This window comes from Ursus maritimus, unplaced genomic scaffold (assembly GCF_017311325.1).
Source record: "Ursus maritimus isolate PB19 unplaced genomic scaffold, ASM1731132v1 scaffold_1, whole genome shotgun sequence".
In the NCBI taxonomy this organism is placed as follows: domain Eukaryota; kingdom Metazoa; phylum Chordata; class Mammalia; order Carnivora; family Ursidae; genus Ursus; species Ursus maritimus.
The window spans coordinates 11,037,410-11,042,978 of NW_024423343.1; the positions used below are offsets into that span (position 1 = coordinate 11,037,410).

Below are 5,569 nucleotides of genomic sequence, written 5' to 3' on the forward strand. Positions count from 1 at the left end.
GGCAACTTTCAAATATGGCTGGAACAACTTAGATATGTGAGCCTAACTTTTTGAACAGGAAATTTTATAAAATCTAAATATAAAACAAGTATTCCCGGGGGCGCCTGGGTGGCACAGCGGTTAAGCGTCTGCCTTCGGCTCAGGGCGTGATCCTGGCGTTATGGGATCGAGCCCCACATCAGGCTCCTCCGCTATGAGCCTGCTTCTTCCTCTCCCACTCCCCCTGCTTGTGTTCCCTCTCTCACTGGCTGTCTCTATCTCTGTCGAATAAATAAATGAAATCTTTAAAAAAAAAAAAAAAAAGTATTCCCAATGAAAATTTAACATCTGGATAAAGATGTGTCTGCCCCAATGCCACTCTGCCTTAGAAATGTTCTCATTCTCAGGGCGCCTGGGTGGCTCAGTCCTTAAGCGTCTGCCTTCAGCACGGGTCATGATCCCGGGGTCCTGGGATCGAGCCCCGCATCGGGCTCCCTGCTCACTGAAGAACCTACTTCTCCCTCTCCCTCTGCTGCTCCCCCTGCTTGTGCTCTTTTTCTTGCTGTCTCTCTGTGTCAAACAAATGGATAAATAAAATCTTAAAACAACAACAACAAAAAGAAATGTTCTTATTCTCATTTGTCCTGGAGAAAGGCTCATGGGAAGTTCACCCCTCTGGAAGTCTGTTCATGAATCTCTCTGAGGAGGTAGCTACACCCCACATAGGAAGTGCTGGGAAATGCAGGAGTTTGCAGGTCCCTGGTAAGATTCTTGAGAGGCCCTGACCCCAGGACAGCCTGTCCTCCATTTTAGGCAAGCCTCCAATCTTCAGATCTGGGACATGTGGTAACAGCACTGGCCAGTGGTATTTATCTGACCAAGGGAGGAATCCTGGAACTGCATTACGGATTCTCTGCAGAACCTAGCCAGGCTCATTGCAAATAGACTTTTTTTTTTTTTTTTCAGCATAAGTAGTAAAAATTTATTGAGAATTCCTGGGATGTTGGTTATCATCTCCCAACCTAGAAGGAGGAACCAACACTAGAGGGGATCAGTCATAAATCACACTGTCCCAACACCTCTGGCCAATACAGGGAGGAGCAAAATCATTCCCCTGGGAAATTGGCCAGGCCTTGTTCATCCAAGAAGGGTTAGGAGGACAGATGCAGAAGAGACCATCGCATGATACTGGGGGTGAGATGAGGGTGTGCCGCACCCCAAGCTGGCTTCTCAAATACCAGGGGGAGAAACAAATCCATTTCTTCTCTGGGAGTGGAGTTCCTGGTCACCAGGCTCATCTCTTACACTTGATGAGGCTGTCACTGTCCCGGGTCACTCTTTCATCCTGTGGGTTCAGGACAAGGTTGTCAGCAGGGAGATGGATAAGGTTCTGTGATGTCGCAACCCTCTTGGAGATGTTCTGGGCTGCCCGGATCTTGTTCGAGATAGCCAAGGTTCTTGCTCAGGGTTCCTCCAAGGTGGGCAGGTTGGGGTTAAGAGTTCACACAAGGCCCGTTTTCAAACTACTCTAGCCCTTCTGGGCTGTCAGATCCAAGGCTGCACTCAGATGGCTCCTGCCGGGACCCACTTTGGTCCCCCCCTGTGGGTCCCCTGCAGCCAGCCGCTAGGAACCGGAGGCAAGCCTGGCAGTGCCGTTGACCTGCCTTACAGTGAGGGGCAGGTGTCAGGCATCCCACTAAGAAAATAGACTTGTTATTGGGGGACTTTATGGAAGGGCTCTTTGCTTTTTTATTGGGTCTAAAAGAGAAAGTCTGAAAAGATGAGGGTCAGTGGGTAGTTGGGTGCCTGAGGTATCACAGGGAGCTTCTCTCTACCAATGCTGTCACTGCAGTTGGGATCACAAAGGTCTCACGGTTATAGGTCTCTGTTCTTCTACTCCCAAGAGTCACAAACCTGTGGAGCTGCAGACCCGCAGAGCTAATGAGCTGAGAGGCACCTGCCTGAGGAGGGAGAGGAGATCCACAACACACATACACAAAATCACACACGATCTCTAAAAGAGAAGACAATGAGATGTGTGAATCCCCTGAATATCTGGTAAGATCTTACTATGTGCCAGTTATTGAGCTAAATGCAGAGATATTAAACCAAATCAACTGGATCTTACTAATGAGCCATCCAGAGAGAACGGCCGCCCTGGACAGTTGCCTAGACCCATAGCAGACTTTGCATAAGTGAGAAATAAATTTCTGTTTATTAACTTCCTGAGAATTGGGTGTCTTCTTTATTTAACTGTGGCTTGACCTTATCTATCCTGATCGATGACTAATTAATACAGCACACTTGCCTGTGACAGGCGTACAATCCAGGAAAGTAGCTTCAGTAAGCACCCATTTTTTAACTAAAACAATTAGTTCTAATTTATGTAGGTATTTGCTTCCAAGGATTATGAAAAATTTATCAATATCAAAACATGTATAAAACAAGACAACTAGAAAATTCAAGAATTCAAGCTTATTAGAGTGGTGGTTCTCAACTTTGGCTACCTGTTCGAATCTCTCCAAAATGCCAGTGCCCAGAGCCCTCATCCCCAGAGATTCCAATTTAATTGGTCCAGATTAGGGTTCAGGCATTAGTATCTTTTATCAAGATTTCTAGTTTGAGACTCAATGAATTTGATAGTTACATTAAGCTCTTTGGATAAAGTCTCATAAATTAAGTTTTAAAATGAACATCAAATTTAACTCTAAACTTACAGCTAAACAAAAGAAAATAGAAGTCCTTTTCTCCTTCCTGAAACGTATCATGATATTTTTGTGTGATTTCTTTAATATTTTTCCCTGTGATGGTCAGTTTGTGTCAACTTAGGACACAGGCCCCAGTTATTCAATCAAATACTTGCTATGAAAGGTGTTGTAAAGGTATTTGGTGAAGGTGGCTCAGTCAGTTGAGTGTCAGATTCTTGATTTCAGCTCAGGTCATGATCTTAAAGTCCTGAGATCAAGCCCCGAGTTGTCGGGCTCTGTGCTCAGCGGGGAGTCTGCTTCTCTCCTTCTCCCTCTCCCTCTCTCCTTTCCCTGCTCTCTCTCTCTCTCTCAACTAAGTAAATAAATCTTTAAAAAAAAGTAAAGTCCATAAGTCGCTAACCTTAAGTAAGTAAGGGATGTTAAATAATCTGAATGGGCCTGATCCACTGAGTTAAAAGTCCCAAGAGCAGACCTGAGGCTTCTCAGGAGAAATTCGACCCATGACCAGCCCCTTCGGCTTGGGCCTGAGAGTTTCACCCAGCTCATCCTGATGGCCTGCCCTGAGGCTTTCAGACTTTTCTTGTGAGCCCCCAAATCATCTGAGCCTTGCAATACATCTCTTAATATATTTCTCCTTACCAATTCTGTTTCTCTGACTGAATATTGATTAATATACCCCAACCTTCACTAAACTATATGCTCTGAAGACAGAGGTATCTGTGTTATTCGTTATGAATCCCGGTACCTAGTCACATGCATGGTCCCCAACAGGCACCAATGAACACTTGTCAAGTAAGTGAATGAAAGAACCATCTGGTGGGGGAAGTAAAGTATGCAACTTTATATAAGGGTGGGCCATAAGGCATGATGAATGCTATGGAATTCAGCATAAGGAGGAAGCACATCCAGCCACGGAGATCAGGGGAGATTTGCAACATGAGCTGAGATCACGGGATGGAGATTCAGGGAGCAAGAGTATGGAGACTGGAAATGGCAGGTGCAGACACATTGTATAAGCTAGACGAGACAACGAATTTATGCGAGCAAATGAATCGGGAAGAATCAATCGTGGTCAGATTTTGCATGATTAAATGCAGATCTTTAATCCCTTAGCCAGTGATGGCTCTCTGTCTCTCTCTCTTAAAGAGTCAAAAACCATTTTCTGAATGCATCTTATTTGCAGGCTTAAATCAGGAAGAACAAAAAAGCTAAGCTTCTCTGGCAAAGAAAGACGTGGAGGACAGGGCTCTCTCTCACTGCTGTGGATGCCTTTAAGAAATCCCTAAAGTACAGCTAACGTCCCATAAAGCATCTGATGAAAATCAGTGCTAAAGTAACAGGCTCTTATCAGTATTTGTTCACTCATTTAACCAGTCCGTCAGTCATTCACTATTTAGAACGCTCTACCATGCCGCATTCTGGAGAAGTTCAGGGCGAAAAGCAGACTGTGTCTGCTGGTGGTGGGCCCAGCATGAGAAGCATGAGCTCCTGAGGTCCTGAGAGGCGGCCTCCTAAGGGTTTTGAGGTTTGTTCCAAAAGCAATTCGTCCCTGATAGAGGAGACAGAGTTCTGTAAAAACTGTGGACCTGGCTTGTGAGATCTTTCTCTGACCTCTTCTCTCCTCCGTGAACATGTGCCAGAGCCCTGCGGAGAGGACGCAAAAATGAAATACTCCATCATAAAAATATCTGAGACTCTGGGGGAGGGGCCATATGGCAAACCAGTGCCAGAGGGTATCCTCTTCCCTCAAAGTGGAACATACTCTAAAAATGGAATATGAGAGAATGTCACCCATCAGAGGGGGTAAAGAGGAGGGTCGTTGCGGACGGAGGCAGGAATACTGTAACATCACCTGATCCTGTCTTTGAAGAGACAGACAGACGGGCAAATCCAAAGTGGCCCAAGGAGACTTCGGTCTACCTGCTTGATTCACCTTGCAAGGCAGACCTTCCATTTTCACCCCCGACCTTCTCACGCCCAATGCCCTGGACTCTTTCTAGCTGAAGAGCTTCTCATTACCCAGAAGGGCTTCTACTGCACAGTTTTCTAAAAGACTCTTGTCCTGGTGGTTAGTCCTCTCATCTCCTGTCTCTGTTCACTGCCTTGCACACCCATCACAGCAGATCAACAGACCGGTGCTCACTGGCACTCTCAACTTTGACTCCTAGCCTTGGGTCTTGGTCTTTCTGCCAACCCCAGGCCAGAACCACTTGTAGGATGTGCCTTCTGCACGTCCTTGGGAGAGAATCACACACTCACAGCACACGTGGCTACAAACATCTGAGGTCCCAACTTTGGCGCCACCCACCGGCCTTTCTGATTTCTTTCAGTAACTATCAACAACAACAACCAAGGTCAACATCCCTCAGTCTCTAAGCACCTCATTCTTAGCAGGCAACCTACAGAAACCAAGGTCAGCAGGCATTTATCAGCCAGGTCCTGGTGGTGTTACTGCCTTGACCTCAAGACGAAAACAAAACCACTCCATTCTAAGTCTGCACACACCTAAAATAGGAGCGCTGTTCAAGCCCAAAAATGACCAAACAGCCCCCTCTCCTGGCTAGTATGAGTGGTGCCTTTTCCCTTACCAATTACATAAAATTTACCAATTACATAAAATTGATGAATATACCCAAACACAGTACTCCCCCCACTTCCTTACAGCGTCCAATCCAGAGCAAAGAGCAGAGTCTAAACATTCCTCCAAAGAACCTAACACAATCCCAAACCCTGTGATAAATCCTTTCTAACGTTCCCTTTCTAAGAGACTCCGCGACTCCCCAGGGGAGAGCACTCTCCCTCCAAGGAGCAATCAACCCAATCTGTTCTTTGGCAGGAGGGCACTGACATAGTAATAGGAATTACTGTTATCGCTGTCGTTG

General features: G+C 46.0%; 1 non-coding gene across 1 annotated transcript; it reads right to left on the minus strand.

The window, feature by feature from the left end:
- Window positions 1-1,522: 1,522 nt before the first annotated feature.
- LOC121099967 lies at window positions 1,523-1,741 on the minus strand. The gene has a single exon (XR_005831693.1). It is a non-coding gene; the product is annotated as a small nucleolar RNA U89 (small nucleolar RNA).
- Between the last annotated feature and the right edge of the window lie 3,828 nt (window positions 1,742-5,569).